Source organism: Camelus dromedarius, chromosome 1, assembly GCF_036321535.1.
Source record: "Camelus dromedarius isolate mCamDro1 chromosome 1, mCamDro1.pat, whole genome shotgun sequence".
NCBI classification, from domain to species: domain Eukaryota; kingdom Metazoa; phylum Chordata; class Mammalia; order Artiodactyla; family Camelidae; genus Camelus; species Camelus dromedarius.
This window is the reverse complement of record NC_087436.1, coordinates 29,337,762-29,364,747: the sequence shown is the minus strand read 5'-3', so window position 1 is coordinate 29,364,747 and position 26,986 is coordinate 29,337,762.

The window sequence follows — 26,986 nt, the reverse complement described above, 5'->3', positions numbered from 1 at the left end:
ACTAGCGTTTCCCATGCAGCCTTGGCGAGGACAGCTGAGAGCTAGGTCCTGTGCTCTGCAGCACACACAAAGTCAGCTGCCTTGTATTTAAAACTGCAAGCAGATTGCTGGGTCCCCCAGAGCCAGAAAGCCCTGTATATGGAAAGTTTATGTGTCTTATAATCAAAATATTGCTCAGCTATACCTGCTGGGAAAAGCTGAAAATCTATTCTGAGGCTCCCACATATCTGGTGAGTCCCTTGCTGTCCAAAATACATCTACCAAACACAGTTCAAGTCACGCTTCAGCAGCCAGAACCCTTTGAGGTACCTGCTCCAGCTAGAGTCTTATGCTCTTGCTGACGGACATGTGGCTAAAAATTGTAGACAGTAGCTGCCAAGGTCACCCTTACAGCCAGCACAATTTTCAAAGGTCCAGTCTCTCCTGAGCTCCCAGATGTTACTAAGGCCTGAGAATCTTCCCTGAGCCCTAACATCACTATGGCCTCTCCACCCTCGGTGTAGGTCATCGGAGAGCTCACGTGTCAGCTGCTTGCAGGCACTGTCGCCCTCCCCCTCTAGAAGGAGCTTTTTGAATGAGAGCAAGGCCACCAGGGGAGTGGCCAGCCTCTCAACTGTGCTGAGTCCACAGCCTTAAAAGTCTCCTACACACCTGTAGCAGTGCAGCCCTGCAAATACTAGTTTCTACCAACACCCTGGCAAAAACATCTTGCCACACATGGGATTCCAGACCCCAAAGCCACATGACCTGGATTCACTCAAAGCTTCTCGAGGTATCTGGTGGGCCTCCCTAATGTTCACTCTTATATACAAATATGTAAAGAGCTATGTGCTCAATACTGGGGTCTCTGAGGACCCTCATAAATTGTATACCTCTTTGCTGCCTAAATTCTGATAAAGAAAATGGGAATTCAGACTGGCATCCAGAAGCCAAACTGTCGCTTTTATTACTAATTAAGGCTAAATCAAATAGAACTGCTTCCCAGAAAGGCAGATTTATCCATCTAGTGATGTAGCTAAACTTGCGTAGACCTCCACTTGCTAAGACTTGTCTACAGACAACCAGCGACACGGATTTGGCAAAAACTCCTTTTCTATGTGCACATACTGGGTTCTAGGGAAGGAAAAAGAAAGGGCTTTGGCTAAATACATCCAGTTTATTTTTCCAAATACATCAATTAAATGGGGAGCCTCCCTTCCCTGGATAGTTGCCAGTATTATTACCATCTTTCTCATGACCATGATAAACACTAGTGCAAAAAGAGAGGAGGAAAACAGTAATTTTTCATGTATTTTCTAATATAATAAAAATGTGTGAATTTCTTAAAAACTCCTACACCTTTGAGTCAAAAATTATAAATTCTCAACTTCCAAGATTATCTACCAACATAAGAAGTTTTGGAATTGATTCAAACCCCAAATGGTTTTGGCCTTCTGAGCTCTCGTGATAACATACAGGAGGCAGGGCTCACCTGTAGCAAAGTCGCAGATGTGCACTGGCTGCGCGACGTTCACCAAGCTGCAGGAGTCAAGCAACACACTCATCTCAGCCAGACTTAATGACCATGTCTCAGATTTTGCAGACCTCAAACACAGAAACTCTCACCAGTTCCAGCCTCCTCCTAATACTATGACAGCAAGTGGCACTGGAGATTTCCAGGGTCTGTTCTGTCCTGGTGCCTCATCTCTTTGATCCCTTGATATCTCAAACATAAACCATAATCCTCACTACCTATCAAGTAGTGGAAAAACACAAACAAGTATTTCCACTTTTCTCCTTCTTTACTCTTGCCTCCAAATATTCCTCCAGATTACAGCTGAAAAGTTCCAAAATCATTTACTGTGAATAAAAGAGCTAAGAGGAGAGCCTTTGTTCAAATATATTGAATATAGTCTTCAAATATATTCTGTTTTGAAGAGCTAATATCAAAGATTTTTCAAGAAATGTGAGATGAGTTAAGCTAAATTTTTGTGCTCTCTTTTCTTTAACTATAGATCACAGCATGATGAATAATAGGTTTCTGTTGCATTGGGCACTTGCAGCCTTAATTTGTGCTAATGCCCCTTAGAACACTGTAGTGTTTTCTATCTTACATTTAATGAAAACTGTGACAACATGCATAACATAGTTCTGCTAAAATCTGTGTAGTCTATTAATCATACCAATTACTAATATAACCATTGACTCAAGCTCGTAATCTTGAATAAATGTGTCCAAGTAAAAATCAAGCTATGGATGAATTAGATCCCTCACTTTCCAAGGTGTGTTTTGAATAGGTGATTATATCTAGCTGTCTGCTTCCTGGCTGGAAGTTCTCAGGATTGTCTAGATTTACATAACAGTCCCCTTTGCTCATTATTCCCTCTTGGCTAATTGCCTCCTTTCCTTCATTTGTACTAATTAGGCAACATTTTGTTTAGCACATTAGCTTGAACTGTGTCACCAAGGTAAAACAGCTTTAATAAAGCTGAGCCATGCAACATTACTACTAAATTGTTGTTGATTACAAATACACCCTCAAAAAAGAATTTAAATGAAAGGTAATTAAATTAGGTAGAAAGACATATATTTCCAGTTTTTTTTTTTAGGAATAAATTCCATTTTCATGTCTTTTCTTTACCTCTTGAGATATTTTCTATGAACTTTGTGATGAAATAGGCAATCTACATCCCTGTAGATGCGTAAAAATCTTTGTGCTCTTAAAAACTTGGTCAAATTGATTTGTTCACTCTTTCTTATATTTCTTACTAGGTACTGTTGCCTCCAAGGTCATCAAAAATTATAATAGAGTTGGATAAGACTGCTGCCATTTGGTGGCCAGATTGCTTCAAAAATTATAAAAGATTACCGTCCAATAAGTTCACTGTTCCACAGTTCTGCAAGCTGATCGTGCTGGTGTATTTATGACCATACATAGAGGCTCTACTGGATAGGTAAAGGGGGAGTTTTGCCTCTAGCAAAGAAGTTGAAGCTTTCTAAGTGCGTCTCTTCTGCCTGAAATAGTTCTTTTAGTAATTCCAGAGGGTAAGAGAAGATTCTGGTTCCATTATCTGTCGCTATCAAGATGTAACCCCTGCCATCAATCTATTGTTGGGAAGTGGCCATTCAGAAAGAACAGATGGTGACAACAGGCACAGGAGAATATGGGCAACTTCCAGGTTTCAGATAAATAGCATCACGAGTTTAGCTTTAGAAAGAGCTGAAGGGAACAACTACTCAACAAGGGAGGTAAAGCACACTCAGTGGGTCCATGAACAAAGAGAAGACAATGGCTCAGTTATGGGTTTGCTGCCATCTCCTAACAGGAGAGCTCTCAGTTAAGGGGTTGCTGTAAGAAAAACTCAATGACAAGTTTTAATTTTGGAAGCATATAATGTGGCTTTGTGTATTAAAAAAATAATAATAAATTAAGAAAATCATGGCAGCACAACTACAGCAGGAAAATTATTCTTTAAAATGCACAGCTAAGTAACTTTGGACAGTAGTGCTTAAATGGAAATATATTAACCCATAACTCATATTCTTTTTTTAACATTTTTTATTGATTTATAATCATTTTACAATGTTGTGTCAAATTCCAGTGTTCAGCACAATTTTTCAGTCATGCATGGACATATACACACTCATTGTCACATTTTTTTCTCTGTGAGCTACCATAACGTTTTGTGTGTATTTCCCTGTGCTATACAGTATAATCTTGTTTATCTATTCTACAATTTTGAAATCCCAGTCTATCCCTTCCCACCCTCCACCCCCTTGGCAACCACAAGTCTGTATTCTCTGTCTATGAGTCTATTTCTGTCCTGTATTTATGCTTTGTTTTTGTTTGTTTAGATTCCACATATGAGCAATCTCATATGGTATTTTTCTTTCTCTTTCTGGCTTACTTCACTTAGAATGACATTCTCCAGGAGCATCCATGTTGCTGCAAATGGCATTATGTTATTGGTTTTTATGGATGAGCAGTATTTCATTGTATAAATATACCACATCTTCTTTATCCAGTCACCTGTTGATGGACATTTAGGCTTTCTCCATGTCTTGGCTATTGTAGATAGTGCTGCTATGAACACTGGGGTGAAGGTGTCATCCTGAAGTAGATTTCCTTCTGGATACAAGCCCAGGAGTGGGATTCTTGGGTCATACGGTAAGTCTATTCCTAGTCTTTTGAGGAATCTCCACACTGTTTTCCATAGTGGCTGCACCAAACTGCATTCCCACCAGCAGTGTAGGAGGGTTCCCCTTTCCCCACAGCCTCTCCAGCATTTGTCATTTGTGGATTTTTGAATGATGGCCATTCTGACTGGTGTGAGGTGATACCTCATTGTAGTTTTGATTTGCATTTCTCTGATAATTGGAGATATTAGTGATTAGTGATATTGAGCATTTTTTCATGTGCCTTTTGATCATTTGTATGTCTTCCTTGGAGAATTGCTTGTTTAGGTCTTCTGTCCATTTTTGGATTGGGTTGTTTATTTTTTTCTTATTGAGTCGTATGAGCTGCTTATATATTCTGGAGATCAAGCCTTTGTCGGTTTCATTTGCAAAAATTTTCTCCCATTCCGTAGGTTGTCTTCTTGTTTTACTTATGAATGAATGCATGAATGACAATAACTATATTCTCAAAAAAAATCTTCATATCTGAAATAAGTAATGGATGAATCCTAATTTCATTATCAGAACTATAATATGTATCAAAGTTCATTTAGTCTAAAAATAAAGCATATTTTTAAAAATATCCTTGCCATTGAACATCTAACCAGTTTTAAGTGAATCATAGGAAACTCTTCACATCTCCATCACAGTTGTTTTACAAAGATAATTTTTGAGAGAAGTGTTAAGTATATTCATTATGCTAGCTCCTTCCCGCAGAATTCAGTAATTATTGCTACACACTGTGGCCCAGAAATGTGATTGCAATACTGCCATAACTTTAAAAATTGCTATAGATCATAGATCCCATCCTTATTTTAATACTGTATTAAATATTCCATACTTATAATCAAACCTTTCTTTCTTTCTCTTTCTCTCCTTTTCTTTTTCTTTCTCTCTCTCTCTCCCTCCCTCCTTCCTTTTTTCCTTTCTTCTTCCTCTTTTTTTTTTTTGTGAGTATAGACTAACCCGGAGCTTAAAGTTTCTAAATGACTCCTCAGTCTAGCTAACTTTCATCTTTTGTGACCCATGATGTCACCCCAATGCACCAAAATCTTCTAGGGATCCTGATTCACTCACCGTATCTTTTACTCCATGTCTCTTTCTCTATCCCCACAATTGCTGCCAATATTACCCATGTTACTGACTGCATTTGCAAGTAGAATTATAGAGGTGAAAGAGCTAAATATTATGATAAATTTCTCTCTAGTTTGAAATCAACACATAATTTCATACATATTTTTAGGAGCACATTATGTATGACATGAGAATTATGCAAATAGATATAACACATTAGGTTCCAACTGCATAAGATAAAATATAGCAAACATTTTCTGAACTCATCCAGACGCAGTTCACTGTAAGTGATGAAAACCTTTACTCCTGCTTGTAATAGCTTGTGATAAAAGCAGCTCCTACAGCCATCCACCTGTGAGCCTGGCATCACAGAAAGTGCATCTGTGTGATTCTCGGGCTCAAAGCCTCTTCTCTGCTACAGAGAAAATCCACGGCACATGGTCGGGTAGTTCCCAACTCTAACCTCTGCTGTGAGGGGCTAAGTGCCTGGAATGAGCGGAAAGATACAACTTTCTCCCCCACACTACCATCCCTAGGTCCAGCCAAGCTGGTCTCTGACCAGTTGTCCCAAACCTGCAACTGACACTTGTGAGGTGCTACTCCTGTTCACATCCTGCTTCATTGACCCATCCTACCACAGCCCTCTTGCCTGCCTCGCACAGGAATGAACTGGAGGAAAACGAGAGCTGAGGAAAGAGAAGATGGCAGAAGGGTTTTTAATAAAATAGCGACTGCATGTGACAGAAGATGTAAGCCCTGGTTGGCAAGGAAACACCGAAAGATTGTAAGGGGGTAGGGTGAGAAGGTTGTTGAAAATTTCTCCTTCAATTCTTTCAGTGTTCATAAACACCTTTTCCTGTTTTGTTTTGTTTTGTTTTGTTTTAATATATTGTCGTCGTCTTCTTTTTTTGGTGGCTTGTTTGATGATTTCACCAGAAACTTGCAGGCTACAACATTATAAAGTTGCTTGAAATCATCAGATATTAGCCGTTATTTAAAAGGATCTGTCACTCACACGTAATATTAAATCTCTGATCATATTTTATCTCCTCTAATAGTCGAACAATTTCTGAAGTAGTAAAGAATAACGACTTTTTAGCAGGAGCTGGATATGGCAGTGATTGATATATGTCTTTTCCTGGGCACCATTATTATCACACTCTCATGCTAAGAGATTTTTGATGTCACAAAAACCTACAAGAACATCAGTTAAAACCCCCAGATTTCAGATAGTTTCATCCACTTCCTTGCACTCACCATTAAATATAAAGACCATTTACATATAAGTCCTTAGGAAATGAAGGCAACTGAACAAAAGCTGAGATCCAGATTTTTATATCTCTACCATTCATATCCTCTGCAGTACTCGATACAATTATTTTAACAGTGAGTAATTAAGAGATAAAGATACGGTCTCAAATACGTATTATTCTGGTGGGCAACAAAATTGCACAAATAACAGCTTGAAAACACTCCGTATCAAGAGGGGTATGTACAAAGAAATACAGAGGTAGGTTGATGAGGTAATTAATGAGATCCGGGGCGTGGAGATGAAAATGCACATCTTTGTGCAGAAGGTGGTACCTAGAATATAGTTTAAACATTGATTAGGACATAGTTTTTTGGAGGCTGAGGGTATTCATATATAATCCATGCTCTTCTTTAATATGACAGTCTTACATAGTTGAACCAGCTCTTTTCTATAGCTGTTTTCTATAAATAAAAGTTCTATAAATGTTTTTGAAAGCATTTAAAAAAGTCTTGAGGAACATTTGTATGTTATGCAAACTGAATGTTTTTTTAATTGGAAAATAAATTTAGGCAAATTAAATCTGTACTCTGGAAATATTAATCCAAAAAAAATGAGATGAGTTCCCAGGAATCTTCTGCTTTTATTATTTCTATTTTGTGAAACTCTCTCCTTTACCTCTCCTCTTAGTAGAGTAGGATTTGGCCAGATATGGTATGCAGAATTTTAATGAAGTCTCCCCAGATTTTTGTCTCTTGAGCTAGATACCACTACAAATGGACTTTGGTATAATTCATATTACTAATTAGCTGACTTAAAAATTGACAAACTTTCTTGGATTATCTTGGTAGGTACCATACAATTACATGAGCCCCTAAAAATGGAAGAGGAAGGCAGGAGAGATGAGTCAGAGAAATTTTAAAAAGGACAAGGAATTGACCTGCTATTGTTGATTTTGAAGTTGGAGAAAGGAGGGACATGACCAAGGAATGCAGTCCATCTCCAGAAGCTAGGAATGATTGCGGGTTGATAGAAAAGGATACAGGAAACTCAGTCTTATAGCCCCACTAAAACATTCTGCCAACCACTGGAGTGACCTTGAATGCAGGGTCTTGCCCTCAGCTTCCAGAAAGGAATGCAGTCCAGCCAGCATCCTGATGTCCACCTTGGGAGACTATCAGAGAACCAGCTGAGCTACACCGTGTCCAGATTTCTAGCCCATGTAAACTGTGAGATGACAGGGGGTGTCATTTTACACTGCGGAATCTGGACAAATTGTTACAGCAGTGATAGAAAACTAATACACCAACAGAGCACATTCTTCCCCTGCTCTGGGAACCACCTCCTTGATGTTAATTTTTTCTCTGTTAATCCACAGAACAAGGTTCTGATGAAAGCGAAGTGCCACTGCCATAGAGATGTAGGAGCAAGAGAATCATCAATGGTGTTGAGCCACGTTACTTTGAAATTTCTTCTTTCTGCCTTCTGGGGAGAAGACAATTACTTTTTGTTTGAGAAAACATAGGTAGAGTGTAATGTACAATTCTGTTGTGATAATACATTTATCAACTTATTTTACTCTGAAGAATAAGTAATAAACGGTTAAATGATCATTGATAGAGTATTAGTACTTGACTTAGAATACAAAAGGCTTTAAAGTGATGATCCTAAATTTTTATATTTGTCTTTTAGATGAAAAAATATGACCACAAATTTGGAGTTGGATTTGAAGATAGACTTGAAAAATTACTTCAGAGCAGTTAATTGACAGTCTTGACAGGAAATAAACTTTTGAAGCATGTGAATCACTTTAGTCAGAGCACACCGTAAACCATGGAAAGACATCTCTCTCATTAGGATGGACTTTATCACACCAGACCTTGTAAAAATCTGCATACAGTGGGCCCTCCATATCCACAGAGTTATGCATCTGTGGATTCTGCATTCTCAAATCCATCCAACCAAGGACTGAAAATATTAGGGAAAAAAATTTCAGAATGTTCCAAAAAGCTAAACTTGAATCTGCTGTGCACCAGCCACTATTTACATAGCATTTACATCATACTAGGGATTACAAGCAGCTTGGAGATGACTTAAAGTATATGAGAGGATGTACTTAGGTTATATGCAAATACTATGCCGTTTTATCTGTGGATTTTGGTATCTGAGCAGGGTGGGTTGTGGGGGTCCTGGAACCACTCATCTGAGGATACTGAGGGAGGATTGTACCTGGTCTGCCCACTCTCTCTCTGGTCATTAAAAATTCTAAAATGACAGATGATTTTTTGTCTAGTCTCCAACAGCTCCTCCTGGTCAAGAATTCTTTTTGTTTACAAAAATAGTGAACCTCACAATTTATTTCTTCTTTCTGTTGAATGAAATAATCAGTAAGGACAATTAAGATCTTGTTTGTTTAAAATAAAAATAAGCACTAGAAACCTAGACATGCTCTCTTAATATGATTTAACTTCCCATCTCAGCTTTTTCAGACCTTGGATTTCAGATCTTAATCTTGACTTTTAAATTTAATTCTGTTCTATCTCTCCAAATTTACTTCTTGTTGAATATCCCCGCTGCAACTCAGATGTTGGTGCTCATGTTTCCTACTTTGTGTTAACTTTACAAACAAGCTAAATTGACCCCTTCTGGACTCAAAGACATATCTGATTGCTCAGTCTAGTCATAATATGTCAACAAATAAATTTTAAAAATTTTCTGTAATGTCATCCAGAGTGATAGCTTTAATCAATTAATTTAACTGTTATTTAATTTGAAATTAGTGTATGTAGTTTTTAATGACATCTTCATCTTTAATTTTCAGCACCCATCTTCATATGGTGAAGAGGTTTGTTCTAGAGCAAAATCGCCCCATTTCAGCTTCTACTTAGCATTTTTTGTGCCTTTATTTCCTCATTTGTAAGAGAATGACATTAATACCTATCTCGTGTGTTATTTTCAGAATTAAATACTTAATCATTACAAATTGAAGGGACTACAGTAAGCCTTGAAATGTTAGCTCTTCTTGTGATTGTGATTTTAGTGTAAATTTATAATATTTTCTTTTTTTATATATTGAAAAATTATGCAAAATATTATGCTTTCATAAATTTATTCTCATCTATTATATTACTAATTATGTTCATGCTATAAATAAAAATACATGTTCCACATTTTCTTCAAAATACTTACTAAGTAACATTATCTCCTGGGTTGGTATGTTATTAAATATGAATGAATAATTTCAGTCCAGTCTAGTAAAGATTGTGAACCACTAGATTTCTCTTATTTTAGAATGATTATCAATTTATGAATTACCTTGTATCTTTTTCTACATTTTAATCTTCACAAAATCTTTAAAACTCTAGATTCATTTTACCTAAGGCACAATTTTTTTTTGTCAATGATAGTAAAATGGGATTCAATTTTAAAGCCATTAATCACTACTATCTTAGTTAAGTGCCTACCATATTTATTCTTGATATGTTGAAATAATACAATTTGCAAGAAATAAATAATAAGGATGTGGATGGAGACTAAACTATATGCATTTTGGATATGGACAAAAGCTGAGAGGCCCAGGTAGGAAGAATATATGAGTGTCCTCAGTGTCACTAAGGAGCATGGGTTTGTGTAGTGTCCTTGGCAGAGTCAGTGTTGGTGACCAGGTTGACAAACTCATACCACAGAAACAAATATGGCCATACATATGTTGTAATTTTGTAAGCACAAAATCATCTTGAAAGCACTATATTTTTGCCAAACAAAAGCATTTTTAAAAATGGCTCTACACTAAAAATGTATTCAAGGTTTTTTTGAAAGTAAACACTGTCCAAAAAAATCACTGCTTATTAAATTCACCTAAAACATTATTATAGGATTTTTACAGTGCTGTTTTAAAGGAAGCTTTAGAAATTTAATAGACAGATTATGAAACAACAAAAACAAATTATGATTTATCAACGATACTAGACTTTTAAGCTGTACAACAAACTGCAGCCTTACTGATAGTTTTGGAAGTTAGCAATTGCAGGAAGAAACAGCATAAAAGAAATTAATCATTCATCATTCTCCATTTTTCATGTTTATAAGTACATAAAATCCACTAGCAACTGTTGCTGTCTTGATGTAATATTAAAAAAAATGCTTATGAATAAATTTTGGTATGGTCAATTTTCAAAAGCCAGAATAATCAATCATTTAAAAATTATTAAACTCAAATTATATCTATTTTAAAATTGTCCATAGAGTTAAAATTTGTAGTGCAAGAAAGATAATTCACATTAAAGCAGATTAAAAATTAAACATTTTGAAATGGGTAAACATAGATTGCATTAATCAGAGGATATATATCTAACAGCACAACCATCAAAAACATCCAGGAATCCTGGAAAAACTTGCACTTATTAAAAACAATACAAATACAGAGCATTGGAATGCATTTTTGAAGTATCAAACAATTTAAAAGGATTAAAAGCAATTTTAACTATTCACAAGGTAATTCAGAGTTATGTTAGCAACTTCAGAGAAGTGTTTTAATGTCTCAAACAGAAAAAGTATCACTTACTGTTTAAAAGTAATAAACAATTTTACAACATTATGAAGAATTGAGAATTTTTTATAGTTATTTTCTAAAAAAACACAACTTACATTAGGAAGTTACTTAACAACAGAAATAAATTTCAAAAGAATTTCTACATCAATAGAATTTCATATCCTATCATTTACTTTCATGGCAAAAAAGTCAGAGCTTATTAATCATGGCACTTGATTTTCACATCACCTTGTTTAAATAGGATACAAGTAATAGATTTCTACCTATAGACATAAATAGAGAAAAGTCAACATAAAAAACTGAACTGTACACATTCTTTTGTATCATCACATTTTTCTGGAAGCCTCAATGAGTCAAAAATAGTAAAATTTTGTCAAATTATAGTAACAACTAATTGTCTTTTATTCAATAGCTAGATGTATACAATGCAACTGTCCTACCAATTAATTTATAATAATCATGTCAAATTTATACATAAACATGTGTTCTCTTCAAGTCTTATCCAAGGCCACCCACCTTTAATTGTGTAAACTACGCAAAAGCTAAACTAAACTAGAGTGGACTCTAGGATAGGCTGCATAGGTTTATGTAATGAACCAATTTATTTGTTTTGTGATATATACAAGTTAATTAGCCTGTCAGGTTTCTCATTTGAGAATGAGGATAATAATTCACATATACATAACTTATAGCTTTGTTTGAAATTGTATGTCACTATTATGCATGGCAGATGGTAAATGTTTAATCTTATTACTTATAAGTGTCAACTTTTACAGTCCTTACAAATCATTAAGAAAGAAATCTTGGAAACATAAGCAAAGGGCATACAGGCAAGCAATTAAGAAATAAGGAAACGTAGAAACAAGAAAATTCTCTTTGATGAGACTGACAACATGAAAGACTAGAATTTCTATAGCCTTTTTGAAATTTGAAAGTTTTCTATTCCATTTTCTGCTACCCAAAAGCTTTGACCTGGTAATAATGCTCTTAAGAATCTATTTGGAATTAAACATATCTCCATGAGAGCTATATTTAAAGATGTTTACTGCAGTCTGTATTGATAAAAAGAAAAAAAATGAAATAAAGAGAGAGAGAGGACAAAACTCAAAACAACTTAAGTGTGTGATAATAGAGAAATGGTTAGAATAATTCATATATGCCCCATCGTTGGGCTTGAGCACATGTGATTTAGCTTAGCATCTTATACATCTGTCTTCTGCTCATATGTGAGAACAGTGTATCTCTGGGACTCAGCCTTCAGCCTGGATCACAGAAGAAGGACACACATGGAACACTAAATGCCAAGTGACCTACAGCTGAGAGCAGAACTTCAGTTGACTGTAGCTTTCATGTAAAGTGAGTCAGAAGTAAGATTTGTTAATGGCATGAAACTAGAAATCAACCACAGAACCACAGAGGAGTTGTTCTAAGACACAGAGACTCAATGGTTATTTACTTTTACTCCAGAGGCTAACAATCTACAATGGGATATCATAAGCCTATTGAAGTACTCAGAAATATGAATATGTAGTAACCGAGATACGACAGACATGTGTGTTTGTGTGTGTGCTTATGCGTGTGTATGTATTTATAATGCACAACTCAGAGTACTCTCTAAATTTTGACATTTCTTTTAAAAACTTGTTTAACAAGTATTTAAAATATTGTATAATAAAATAATATGGAGATATTTGATGACTCTCTGTACTTTCTGCTCAATTTTGTTGAGAACTTAAATTTTTTAAAAAATCTATTAAAATAACAAACTATCATTATAGTGATTTCATATCATCATCATAAATCATTTTGAAAAACATACGAATAAATTTTCAAGTTAAAAATTTTGGATTGTTTATTTTTATCCATGAACTCCTCATTACATTCTTCTAGCCTATAGTACTTTACCTGCATATAATATATTTTTTGTTTATCATTTTTTGACCACTCTTGTCACACTACTTTATTAAAAAGTATTAAAATTGAAATTTAATATATTTAAAATTTTTCCTTGGTCTGTAAACTTCTAAGTAGTAAAACATCTTCAGAACTGAATTATCATTATGGATATTGTTATTACAAGCTAATGAAAATATAACCAAATTACAGGCTGATTAAAATAATAAGTCCATGGATAAAATTACATGGGAAATACATCAGTAAATGGTCTTGATGGGATTGCTGTCTTTCAGTCATTTAATATAGCCACAAAGAAATTTTACTTGTTACTAGAATGACATTGGTCAGCAAAAATTCAGGCACCAAAGAACAAAAAGTACAAGGCTTCTGATAACTGTAGGTTTAATAGAAGTCATTTTAATGATCCTTGTTTGATGTATTAGTTACCATAGAAGAACATACTCTGTTAGGGCTATTTTAGTAAATAATGAATGGAATAAATAAGTGAAGAGAGGTAGTTGATGAGGGAAAGCCATTATCAAGATTTCTTCCCTTCACGTACTACTTCAGGATTCCCCTTAGGAGACACTGAAATCTGTTGCAATATTGGAGGTTGGAAAAGGCAACTTGCTCCTGCTCCCTCACTCTATGGTGTGTGTGTATGTGTGTGTCAGAATATGCAAACAGAGGTCAAGATCGCCCATCTGTAAAGTCAAGCTTCCCTTTTAACAGTTGTAGGTATAACACAGGGAATGATTCATGCCTCACAGTAGTTTTTATGTTGGCTTTGAAGGGTAAGCTTCTAAAACACTGATCTTTAAAACTGTCCCTTTGTTTGAAGGTTTTACCTCTTGAGAAATGCACCAAATTAAATCTCAAGCAGAGTGAGAGGTAACGCTTTATTTAATAAGGTGGAGATAGGGTTACTCCTGAGGGCTTGCTCAAGCAGAGCGATGTAGGAAAGGGTAAGTACAAATAGAAGCTGAAGATTTAAAAATGGATTCCCTCAAAGCTCTTCATGCTGGGATAAAGTCCTTGGAAAGACTTCTGAACCCCAGGGGTTCTCCCTAACCCAGTTTGAAAAACACTTAATGAAAAACAAGATCAATTTAATTGAAAATGGTGTAGCTGGAAACAAAACCTAGTACACGATAGAGCACTAGAGGGAAGAGAATGTGAGAACATAGAAACATCAAGGGTGGAGAACTTCTTCCCAAGCATATTGGCTGTGAATTAAGAGTACAGAGATGTACTGGGGCAGGAAGAGTAGTATCAGAAGATGCTGAGGTCACCATTCAGTGTGTGAAATAGAAAATTACAAGGCTAATTTATTGTTTACTGTAGCAATAAAGAGTTATGCTCACAAGGCACAGTCTTTGAGTGGGAAGATTGCTGAGTTTATTATATGGCTATTGGTGGTCAAGATTTGATGAATTTTCTGGAATATGAGCAACTGGGTATCATCTGGAGAAGTTTAAGTTGGATGAGACTGTTCTTGATTGGTTGTCATATAGAGGCAAGTTTATTGGAGAGATACAGTCTTGATTGGAGGACATTCAGAGACAGTGGGATATTACAGCTCAAATGGCTTGCAAATCCCCTTCAGAGGCAAGGCGTCCTAGATCACTCAGACTGGTTCAAAGTCAGTTCTGGTGGATACTTGTTATCATGGCCATAGAGACAGCCTCAGTTTTAATAGGTGCCATCATATTTCTTTGCTTCTTTTCAGCAAAACCTCTCAAAGGAGTTGCCTACATCCACTGTCTCTAATTCCTCTCCTCCAATCTGTCTTACAATTTACTCCCTTCAGGATTTCCCCATCCCCCACCACAAAAGCTTTCATCAAGGCCATGGGACCTCCATCGTGTTAAATCTGATGGGCATGTGAGTCTCAATCACACTAACGAGTTAGTGGCATTAGCACAGTCACTCCTCCCTCCTTCTTAATCATTTTCTTCACTTTGCTTCCAAAACAACACAGTTTAAGTTTTCTTCTTACCTTTACATCCCTTCTGTCTCAGCTTTCTTTTGATAGCTCTCATTTTTATCCTTGGAGTCACCTAGTGCTCACTGCTTGAAACTCTATTTTATTTCAATACTCACTCCTTTAGTGATCTAATTCAGTCTACTGGTTTTAAATGCTATCTATACCCTAACAATTCTCAATTTATATTTCCCCTGAATCTGACACGTGTATCATATAATCATGTGCTCAGGGTGACTGGATGACAAAGGACTGATCGGCAGAACCTCAGATACGTTTGTGTGGTAAACCTGAGCTATTTTTGGTGTGGTCAAAGGGCAGCTTCCTTCTGTGGAAACTCTTGGGGAAACAAAGTCCTTAGTGAAATTTATTCATTTTGAACAGGGAAAAGTTAGAGATGTAGGGGAGTTCATGCTTCGTGAATAAGGAGGGCCTGTATGAGAGAATGGGATGCTAAAGATTTTGGCCAGAGAAAAAGGCAGAAGAAAGTAATTGGAGACGATCAGAGTAAAGAGTGAGGGCTTGAAATCTGTGTTGAGACTAAGGAAATGTCTTGACATATTTAGCTGTTTGTCAGCCTAACACATCTCAGTGACCTCTAGATGGTATAAACAGTCAGGTTACTCTGATTTCAGCTAGAGTCTCATTTCCCTTTGACCTTCAGGTTTGGAAGCCAGTGGGGTGTGGAGAGTGATTCTGGTGGCTGCTCAGCCAGTCAGGCCTGACAGGGGCTGGGATTTTGCTCTGTCCTCAGCTTTGTGGTTTTGGTGAGGTGTTTTCAAAAATATATAGAGTCTCATTTAAGAGTTTTGGAAACTAAAAAACCTACATTGTTTCCAAAGTGTTGGGTGGGGATCAAGTCCCATTTACTTGGTCTCAGTTTCTACCTATGGCTAATAAAATCGATTTAAATGCACAAAAATTAAGGATAATCTACATGCAAAGTGTCAAACCTAAAAGCATGAACAATTTCTACTTTATCCCTTTATTTTTTGGTAATATATTAAAGGAAAGTGCCGGGGGAAGAATATGAGTAAATATACTAGGTCATATTTTTATTTTTCAGTCCTGAAAGAATTTGTTGGTCCATAGATAATTATATTTGAAAAATCAATGTTGTTTATCACGATGGTCACAAAATACACTTGCCCCCACATTATAGTGTTTAAAATATCACAAAGTATAAAATGTTTTAAAACGTAATGTCTGAAAATACATTATGTATATTATTAATATATAAAAATAGCACTAAAATTCTCCAGATTGAAATAAATATTCATGCTACATTTAATGTATGTTTGTATATTCTGTGTTTATTTTCCAGAAGAGAATTTTTCCTAAACTACTGAAATCTTTTTGCTACTATGTTTCAATCTTAAAAAAAAAAAAGGAAAGAAAAGAAAGTCAAAGTAAAGTGATCTTATTTCCAGCAAATTGTGAGTATGGCTGATTTTTTTTTTTAAATAAATAAAATAAATGGTAACTATGGTAGATAACTTCAAAATATGAGATTTAATTTTTCTATTAAAATGACTAGTGTTTTTATAACAATTTTAAAATAAATTTCAACAACTTGGTATTCATCTTAGTTTTTCAGTTAGTATCTTTAAATCTATCTATACATCATATAAATATATCATCTGAGTCTTTTTTAAGAATAATTATAAAATATTTTATATTATCAATGTGTTCTATGTATTTAGTTTGTTTTGAGTATTAAAATTGCATACTATAATGGATCACTAGCGTCTAGCAGGGTAATGTAATGGAAGTAACAGAAATAAAAATTAAATTTCCTATGTCCTCTTTTCCTTGTTATTTCTAAAATTATAGCTTGATCTTTGGCCTCTGACTAGGAGTGTCTACTCCACTCTGTTCAAAGATGTCTAATAATTCTTTAACTGGTTACAAAATATGCCATGACACAATTAAGAGTAAAAGACCCAGTAAGGACAAATTTGGGAAAGATAAAACATATAGTCTTGAGCCAGAAAGGAAGTGAACTATTCCTTTCATAACTAGATAAGTGCTAGGGTTCTACTTAGCACCTAAGTAGAGAAAATTAAGGTTCAGAGGGGTTGCACAGATTCCTATAAGACCTTAACTGAACCCCACTTTTCATTCTGCAGTCCCATAGAGTAACAATGTTTCCTATAGTGTGACATCAAAGAATTTTACAAAAAGAACAAAAACGTGCATCTCAGTCTTCCCTCCTTTTTGATCTGGTTTCTGGTTGCCATGATACCGCCATAGAAAAATACATCGCGATCCCTCACCCCATTGTCACAGCATCTTTGGATAAATCTGGATTGACTTCTCTTTCAATGGCCTTTTCTCTATCAGATGTACCTCAAACTCTCATCACATTTAAGTGTGGTATCCTAACTCTCGTATTTCCAAATCGTTGTTTTTGGAGTTGGACTGTTCATATAAACCAATTAACTGATGCCTTATTTTGGGTAGGCTATGCATACCATTTATTCCATGGGGCCACCACCATTTTTGCTGATTGTATATACATGTGCATTTATATATAGCAACTGCTTTTGCTTATCAAAATTCTGAAAAACAATATAATACTTTTTTATTTGTAACAGCTTTTATATGCCAAGGGAAAGCCTTCAATTTATTCACATTTAACAAGTAAACGTGCTCTTTGTCTAAGAGCTTTCTGATGTCCAGAAAGCCTGTAGAGTCTTTTATTATGAGACTTTCTGGCCATGATTTTCCCAGAGAGTGAATTACACTTGCCAAGAAAAAGAGAAATCTCAGTTCTGAAAGACTCGACCTCAGCTTCAGACATGGAGCTCGTGTTGTTTTGATGAGCTCAAATCCTAGTGATGGAGCTTCCTGCAGAGGGTAATTTTTTATGTGCTTTTACTGTTTCTTAAGTCACCATGTCAGTAACTCTAAAGTTAAAATATTAAAGAATCTTTAAAAGTATGAAAAATTACTGATACAACAATACTTCTATAAAGTCTTACTATGAAAGAATTCTCAGTAATGATTAGAAGGCTGCATCTATAGAATTTTATTGAAAATTTATGAATGTACTACATTCAAATTCTTATTTCTGCTCTTGAAATACAATAAAAGTTTAAGTAATTGAAATCTAGACCATCTAAATTACAAATTAATCTTAAAATTTGATTATGTTATTCATTCTGTTCTCATTTATGCAGAGGCATGTGTATAATTACTTTAGCAAATTTCCCCTTTGTATCAGTCTACTTATTAATTGCCTCACGGTGTTTCTCATTTGGAATAACTCACTTTCATAATTTCTCAGCAATAAGACCTAGAAGTACACCAACAATTATTATATATAAATGTCTATCTTAATTACAACATTCATAATGATATTAATTTCTATATTTATTCAGCATATACCATTTGCTGGGTCTTGAGCTAAATTTGTTAACTGTATTAACTTATTTGATTCTTGACACAATCCTATGAATGAAATACTACTATTATTTTTCTTTTATGGATGTGAAAACTGACTCTTAAAAAGTTTAAATCGATAGTCCCAAATTGTTCAATGATAAAATATTAGAATTGAGGTGTAAATTCAGATAGTTTTACTACAGATCACAAATTCAATAATATCATTCCTTTATCTTAAATAGGCCAGTAATGTGACATACTGAAGCGATTACTTAAGTAATGTCTTTCATCATATCATCATGTATTATTTAACTCTTCATGCCCCCTTACTATATATTGGTGATTTAAATAGTGACATAAAGCTAAATGGGATGACAGAAAGTGCTCAGGTCAGACATCAGTCTTTTCTGACATTTCCCCATCTTTCTGAGTTTGAATTTTTTTTTAATCTTTGGAAAATAATATTGATCTTTTGACTATTTGAGAGGGTGACATTAGACAATGTAATCTATGAATTGTATATACATATTGCTTATGAAGCAGTCAACCTACAGGATACAGAAGTCCAAGTTACGTGAAATAAAGGAATGGAAAGATAGGCAACAGTATATAAGTTAACAAAATCTTAGAATTTGTTTTCTGACTCATCTCTTCACTTTTCATATTTTGTCACTCTTATTCCATAACCTCCCATGAATAACCAAATTAAATCATTACTATTTGACAGTAAATTGCCAACACGCTGCCTCATCTCCCTGAATAGTTAAGTGGATGCCTTCCTTATCCTGCTAGGGCTCCGATACTCTACTCTGGGCAACACAATTCTCCCTGTCCACTGCCAGACATGAGGCAACCTTATGTTGTCCGAAATCTAGTGGTTTTTAGGACTTCATTGTTTATCAACGTAAGGGAAAGGAAAAGAAGAAAAAGGAGAATAATATCTCTCTGAATACAATAAATAAACCAATAAACAAATTCTGGTACAAATCAGGAGGTGATATATTTATTTATAGTAAAGCATGCTTGACTAACTCAATAAATTATATCTTCTTGAAATATTTGCATTTTATCAGAGAAGAAAAACTTTTTTTTAAAAAAAGAAATGAGTATCTTATACTGAATTTTATGAATTAGAAAACTGACAGAAGTTTTTCTCCAACTAATACTATTTCCTCTGAAGGAAGAGTTGTTAGATGTTGGGTATTTGGGACCTGCAGGTTTCCTGGACATTAAATCCTTAACGTAGCCATCTATTTTTTTTACATAAAAGCTGATTCTGACTAAAAGCCATATGGTAAGACTTAAGAGTTTGGTGAAATAAAAATTCCATACATAAAAGAAGTAAAAGACAAGCTCAAGCTACCGTAGTCTACAGGACTTCGGGTAACTATCCGGACTTACGGACATTGTTCTAAGCAATTTGCATGCACTAACTAACTTAAGTTGTATAACAATCCTAGAAAATAAGCTATTTTCTCGTTATACAAATAAAGAAACTGAGGCACAGATGTTATTACAATTGCCCTCAGGCTGTACACAACTAGTGGGTGGCAGACCTCAAATCCAAGCCCGGGCACCCCGCACGGGTAACCGCCGCGCAACGCTGCTTTTTGATAAGTCAGCAAACACAGTTACTGTTTTGTGCTGGATCAGAAACTTCTCTGATATCCCAGCAACTTTTTATATTAGCAAAGCAAGTGCCAGAAACCTATAGGAATTACCATATATGGTAGTTAGTGTTATCAAATTGTAGAGTTTTCATCCTGCATCATCAGAAGTGCACTTATCTGTGAACAGAGAAAATAGACCTTTACTCTTATCTATCCTTTTAAGGCAATAAATGTGATAAGATTTCTTTTCACTAGGGCAGCTTGCTTTTTTTTCCCTTTTCATAGAATACGTTAAAACTTGGCAGCTGTTTTTCCACTGACAACGCAGCTAATTCTGCTACTTTTCAGTAGAAAGGTGTGTGAATAGCAGTGTGTCAACCTAAACAAACAGTCAGTAGACAATCCCTTCCCCGATGAAGCTCTCGTTTAAATTACCTTTGGATATTTTTCTTCTCCAAGCAATTTGATTTTTGATTTAATCAATTTTCTGATCTGAATCAGGAAATATTTACTACCGTTAAAAATATAAAGAAGAAATATAACTAATGTTTTCATTATATGTATTTCCCTTAAATGCTCTCAACAATCTCAGGGCTATGTTAAATAATATATTAGTAGAAAGTGTACATAAAGAATAAGAATGTGTTTTTAATTTATTATAATACTATTCCTCCTTGTAGTATTCTTGAAAAATTTTTAAGATCTCCATCTATTTTTATTGAATATAATGACTTTCATCATCAGCAAAGCAATAAACCCCTCATCTACATAGTAGTCGTAAACTGCGAAGTTTCAGTGTTTAAGAAGGTGTGATAACATCTCTTGAGAAGATAATACCACTCATTCTATAGTGCATCTTGTCAGTGTCTCAAGGCAATTAAAAATAAATGGGAAAATACTGTTCTCAGGGAGTTTTTTTCACAGTTAGGTACATCCATTTCACAGTTGAAAGTATTGGCAACAGAATGAGATTAGATAAGTTCCTAAAAATCCACGTTTTGCTAAGAATAGTCCATGCATTCTATAGACTGTTCATATTCTAATCACTAAATAATTCTTCCCTCCTTTTCTGTATAATTCAGTCTGTGAATTGATGTTTCTATGCACCGTTTTGCAGTGCAATACAAAATGTAGGAATGTCAGTGCTGGATCCTGCATTAAACTAAATCTTAGACAAAGGTTTGAGAAAACAAATTTCTAGTGTTGTCTCTACAGTTTTTTAGTAATATAACTCTAAGCAAGTATTTTGCATTTTAAAATCTTGATTTGAAATAATAACCAAATTACTGATTTCCTTGCCACTGGCAAAAGGATTTTAGGAAAACAAACAGACTAAAAAGAATACAGAGTGAAACCATAATTATTATATATGTAGTTTATGATGGTGATAAATACAGTGAATATAACAATGATGATGATAGGGAAGCAATACATTTTATAAAGCTGATAAGTCACCTTCAAAAAATAATCTTTAAAATGTTTCTTATAACTTCTGGATATTTTATTAAAAGTTCAAAGAGTCATTATATTTGCCTTGTGTTAAATATATGATGATTCATTATTCCTGGAACTCTACACAATACAGATAAAAAACACATCACGTTTAATTATTTTCAAAACATAAAACTTAAAAAATTGAAACATAAAATAAAAATAATGTGGCATGAATTGAGTTCTCTTAGACACCTAATACTTGTAAGAGTGGTTTCTTGATGAAAATGTGTTATTTCTATACACATAACTTCTCATAATTTTATCAACAATTTTATACAATTTCTCAAAATTGGGCTCAGAGTTACTTCGAGTGGCACCATTCGTATATAGACAGTACATGGCTGCCAATAACACCAGCCTGTCTTTTAGGATCTTGGTATGGTTATCACAAGCATAATTTTCAGTCTAATATGACAGACCCGTGTCTGTTCCAAAACCAGTTTGAAAATAAACTGAGCCAAGTTAAAAGAAAAGACAGGAAAAAAAGTGAGTTTAGCGCATAAACCATGACAGAAGCCAAATATCTGAATGCTCAATCATAAATAAAAATAACTTATTTCAAGAACAGTTAAGATGCTCTGTGTAATTTCACTAAGATTGTTATTGTGTGGGAAAAAAACGGTAGAAATAATAATAAAATAATCCCCTACAGCTTTCATCATTAATGTTTCTTTTACAAGTGCATAGTGTGATGTCAGTGATGTCCCTATTTTTGTATGAGAAACTCTAAAAGCCAGCCCATACACAAAATTAACTAAAAAAAAAAAAAATTGGCAAAACTGTCAGAAGCAACATCATCAGAGCCCTGGAAACTAATCAAAAACTTGTGGGGAGCACTTCCTCAGGAAAGAAAAACAAACAAACAAACAAACATGGAAATCTCATTAAGAACAATGAGGTTCGTTGTGTTTCAGCTTACCCTAGATCCACGCTCTCCTCCTTGGCTCAGCGGTAGCCTTGAAAGTAACAGCCTATGTTCCCAGTACTGCAGGCCAGTAGGCAAGGGGACGACATATTCAGACTGCTTAAAGAAAAGAAAAATCTGTGAGACATAAATTCTATATTTGTAAAAATGATCTTCCAGAGATGGGGGAGGAAGTAAGACAGTCTGAGATTAAAAAACAAACTGATACTTTCATTGCCAGTGTATATATAAAAAATGCTAAGAAACTAGGCAGAAACTTGAAACCACATGAAAACATAAGGAACTCTAGTAAAGGTAAAGGTAACTACATAGGTAAAAATAAAAAATAGTACAACTGTATTTTTTCGTTTGTAGCTCTTCTTTTTTTTTCTTTTTTTTTTTTAAAGGAAACTACATTAAAAATGTTTGTAAATATATGTTAATGGGCACACAACACATAAAGAAGTAATTTGTGTATTTAACAGCATAAGTGGAGTTATGTGGACACAAATATTTTTATGTTATTGTAATTAGTATTAGTATAAGCTAGATTATTATATATCAAATAGTTTTTGTAATCCCTGGGGAAACCACTAAGAAATGAATTCAAAATATGTAGTACAAAAAATGACCAGAGAATAGAAAAGGTACCCTAGGAAACAGCTACTTAACACAAAATAAGGCAGTTATGAAGGAACTGAGAAACAAAATATTGGTATATGCTACTTTATTCCATTCACTTCAGTGAGGATTCTGTCCACTCAAGTATTTCAGTATTTTTCTTGCTAAGTTTACCATTGATCTTTACACAGTCAACATGATCTTCAAATTTATCTTCACAATGCTTAGTTCTTAGTTTTGTTTTGAGTCTTTCAACAGCATTGTGAACGCCACATTTGCTTTCTCTTCTCCTTATTTAATGACTACACACACTTCTAGTTTCTTCTTACCTCGCTGGCTACTTGAGTTTTGTCCATTTACTTCGCTAACCAAACTAGTTTAGATGTTCTTCAAAGTTGTGTCTTGGACCTCCTCTTTTTCTCACTCTCTATGTATACTTTTCACTTGCAAAACTCACTCATTCAAATAGCTGTAAACAATGTCTCTATTTCAGAAATTCTAAAATTTAAAAATCGAATCTAAATCTTTTTCAGAGACCCAGGCATTATATCCTACTGCCTTCTTGAGATTCACTCCTGACTACATTTTAGCTTTATCAACCTTAAAAAAACCCCAAACGCAACATCCTTCTCTTGTAACCAACTTGGCTACACATTACTTCAGTTATTTAAGCCAATGACCTACATTTCACCCAAAGTATTTTCCTCTCTGCTTCATTTTCACTTCTTTTAAATATTAAAAAAAAAAAAATCAAATTTAGCTCGTAAAATGTGTCTCAAATTCATCCACTCCTCTCCTTTTCTACTGCTTATACACTCATAATTCGACTGTCTTCTATCATACATTCATAATTTGACTGTTTTCTATCAATTATGCAATTGCTATAACCTCTTCTCTAAGTGTATACTTTCTCTTGCCATCTCTAAACCTCTAGTCCACCTTAATCATAAGCGTCATTATAATGAGAAAGATTTCTTTCTCAAACAATCAAAATGACAAAGTGTCAAAAAATATTTGTACATAGGACAAATATTCTCCAAGAATGCCACCCTTATCTCAGATTTCTCTAATAATTAAAGTGCTTTTATTCCACAGGGCATTCTGTACCCTAAAAAACCCTTTCATCCAAATTTTTCCTTGTGCATTCCCATTCATTCTTCAGATCTGTACTGAAAAGCCACTTTCTGGACTTCTCAGAACCTTCTCTGACACTTGCATGTCCAAAAGAACCTCTGTAATCTATTCTCAGAGAAAGATTCCTTCCGCTATAGCTGCAACCACAAGGTATAATCATTTATTTGTGAGGTTATTAGTTAATATTTTTCTCATTGTTACACTGTAAGTTTTTATAGTGTAGGTCTCATGAAGATTGTGCTCCAGAATATACTAATTTTCTTTGGTGAGATGAAGAATTCAGTTGGAGACTGAGGAAGAGATGTATAAATTATTTCAAAAAGGGGTTTGAATAAAACAATAATGATCCCATGCCATGAACTAGGTAGTATTAACAACAAAGATTCCAGTTTGGCTGTACCAAGCCTATAAATCATTTCAGGTGTCAAAGCTCCCCTGCATAAAATTTATTATATATACAACTTACAGTTTATCAGCATGATCAGAGTTTTAAATATAATATTATAATGATAATTATAAACAATCTTTTTTAGTACAAAATTTTATTTTCATTTTGGCAATATATTAGACATTTTTCTATAATTCTTCTTTTCTACAGAAAGGCTATCAACTCTTAACACAAATAGGTAGTATATGTAGAGAAAACTTCATGTTTTCCCTTTTTTTAGTAGTTCTAAAAGTCTTGTCACAAGTTCTTTTTATGCAAATACTAATGACATACATAATATAGTATACGATATGAGATAAAGAGGAGTTTTTAAAATTTAAAACTTAAAATGATTTTCATCAACTTTCCTTTTAAAAAAGTATTTAAGTTTGCTTACACTTCTTGGAATTAAATTTTTTTTATAAATGCTAACAACTTATAAAACAAATATAATAATTCCATCTTAAATAATTAGCCTAAGCGCTAAGATTTTATTTAGATAAAGATTGGCTGTATAGATTTTAAATTAATATGGTAAATTGCTTTTACTTCATGCTATTTGCAAAATAAAAATTTACTAACATGTTGAATAGTAAAGTTACTATAATTGTACGTTAAATCAGTACAAATAAAAATCTAGTCTATGACACCATTTTATATAAAATTTTGAATTTTATTGCTGAATATATGATCAGGTTCAGAAAAATTAAGTATGTATGTATATATTTTGGCTTCTTAATTTCTCTTGTAAGACCATTATGTCTAAAAGTAATGAATTAGAAGGAAAAAATAAACAAAAATTCTCTTTATTGTAAAAAATGTTCTTGATTTTTGTTTCTGTATTTAATTCTGGATCAAGCTTGAGAGAAGGACACAGAGATTTTGTTTGCACAAATAGATGTATTAATTATTCATTTTAATCTGATATTCAGATTTAACTGTGTCCTTTAATTGCATAACTCTACATCTTCTTTGAATAATCAGTCTGCAGCTAACAAAGTTCTTCTTTCCGTTAAATTCTCAGCCTGAGCAGAAATTTCATAGAAAGGGTCCATCACCCAGCCATACCCTTCTATTGTAAGAGGGAAACGTACAGTGAGTTCAGTAAAACTTGAGTCTTGCCGATATCACTCCTTACTTTTAAGCCAAAGCAGCAGTGAAAATATTTAAAAATTTTCTTTAGCCCACATGGTTTTCCAAAGAGTTATTTTTCTTTTAATTCTCAGCATTCTGACACTTGATGTCAAAAACATATTCTCCAGGGGCTTGCAAGTCAAGTAGTTCCTGTGATTATAAAAAGTCTGCTAAGCAGGCTAGTTTCTGCCATCACTTTTTCATCTTCAAAAAATTCAGCTGAACCTGGCCTACCATTACTTGACAGTACTCCTGGAATTCACCTTCCAGCTCAAAATGCTGCTTGAAAGCACTTCTGCTATGCTGCCAGATACCTGTATGTAGCAGACCTCTGTGCTTTTCCCCCTTTCTTCCCTCCTTCCTTCCTTCCTTCCTTCCTCTCTCTCTTTCTTTTGTAGCAAAACCTCTCATTGAGTCAACCATCGATGATGCAACATCATTATAGATGCTGATCCATTAGTAAACTTGTTCTTTCCTGACATAAAGAAAAACTTTAAATAAATCTCAGACTGTTAGTTTTGGACAACTTGCTGCTCTATCTGTTTTGCAATATTTATAAATCATACAAATGCTACACTGTAATATTTATTGATGAAATCTCTTGACTCATCAACCTAAATATGGGAGCTATTGTTTACTTTATTACTCAAAACCTCTTCAGCATAATGAGACATGTTATTGACGCAAAGATTTATCATTCTGTTGAAGAGCAGAAACTTTTCATCTGATCCTAGACTTTTGCTCACTATAATTTTAATTCCTTTATTGTTAGATTCTCGCCAACTGTGTGATTTATCTTTTTCTATGGAATAATTTCTGCCGATAAATGTGTTTCCTGAGCTGTTTCACTGAATATGATATTTTTTAAAACAATATAGTTACAATTTTTTGAGGTTACAAAAATAAAACAATATTTTATTTTACATAATCAGTACATTTGCTTGTCAAATGACAGTGAATTTAGATAATTATGTTTTCAACTTTGCAAAATAGAAAAGGATAACCTGGAATACCAGTATACATAAAATTCACTGCTCATTACCTTTCATTGTAAAGATCTATTTCTGTACGTGTCCCTTTTTGCTCGAGAGAAATAACTCAAATGACTGTGATCCTTCTTCACTAATTTCATCAAATTTATCCATAAGCCTAGGCTTAGAATCTTCTTCTAAAATCTACCTCATGTTCAAAAATTGCAACATTGGACCATCAGATGTCTTTGTAAAACACAAACGATAATCAACAATAAAACAGAAGGGCATTAGCATTATATTAAACTAAATGAGAAAACCACAAAGATATGAGAGTTTTAGCCTATAATATGTGTCTAACCTATCTGATCCATGCTTTGCAACATTTATAACA